Raw genomic sequence first — 1,135 nt, 5'->3', positions numbered from 1 at the left:
TGTGTTCATTGTAAATAAGTATTTAGTAGTTGTATTACACGTTTAATACCTTATAAATAAATATAAAACTTCTTTTATTTTAAATTCAGTGCATTAGTATTTGTAAAATGATATTCATATAGCGTTCATTAAAAAATGACGACCCTGCCACTTAGGACCTGTGGAATTGTACATTAGCTTATTTGTTTGAGTTGTAAATATTTGTCATGTATTGTTGTTTTTCTGACATGTTCTACATCCTGGAGGACCTCCTCACTACGGATCAATTGGAATGAAAGTAAATCTAATCCAATCTATCGGGAAGGCGGCCCGGTTTTCACTAGGGTCTTCGCAGATACTGGAGGACTCTCTAGGGGCCTATTTTGCAGGGCTGTGCTACACACACAGTGTCTTTGGTTGGAAGCATCAGAATTTTACTGTGACGTCACACTCAGCTCCTAAAAACACAGGCTGGCGCATCCGCCATTTTGTTTCCCAACCAATGCTGAACACAGCAGGTAGCTTATGCGAACTGTGTTGTTTTGTTAAAGTTTTCTGAAATATTTTAAGTGTCCTGCACAGAGCCTTAGATCGTGCTATTTTGTGCTTTCATTCCGCTAATGTTTACATCGATAAGTGGATTAGACTCACAATTCTCGCATTTTATTTGCTTATCGCTGCTTTTCTTTGCTGTCCGAATGAAGAATAAAGGTGCAACAAACATGTATATTTCTGTCATAGAATCGCGTACTATGTTTTATTTTCTTCACGGAATTCAAATTAAGTAGTCGATAATGACGTTTATTAAATTATGTACCAGGCTCCTATAAATAAGAGTTGGCGCGGCTGCATCTAAAGTGCATATTTGCGCACTTCTAATCCAATGAAGGCTTGCTCCGTTAAATCTCCAGGACACAAAAGAACTCACTTAACACTTATACGCTACACAATTCCTTCTCCAAGGTAAAACTCAAGTTATGTGTAAATATGGAAAATGGCTAAAATTGACAAACGGCCGTTTATCTGCACTGTTAATTTCAGTCTTCTGAGTTTCTCCAATTAAGTCTTTAAACGGCTCCGTGCTCGCGTTCGCAAACTTATCAAAAGGGGGAAACAGTTTTGGCAGATATACGTCTCTACCATTGGATGCTGTACG

This window comes from Schistocerca piceifrons, chromosome 9 (assembly GCF_021461385.2).
Source record: "Schistocerca piceifrons isolate TAMUIC-IGC-003096 chromosome 9, iqSchPice1.1, whole genome shotgun sequence".
Lineage (NCBI taxonomy): Eukaryota > Metazoa > Arthropoda > Insecta > Orthoptera > Acrididae > Schistocerca > Schistocerca piceifrons.
This window is presented reverse-complemented; position numbering follows the sequence as displayed.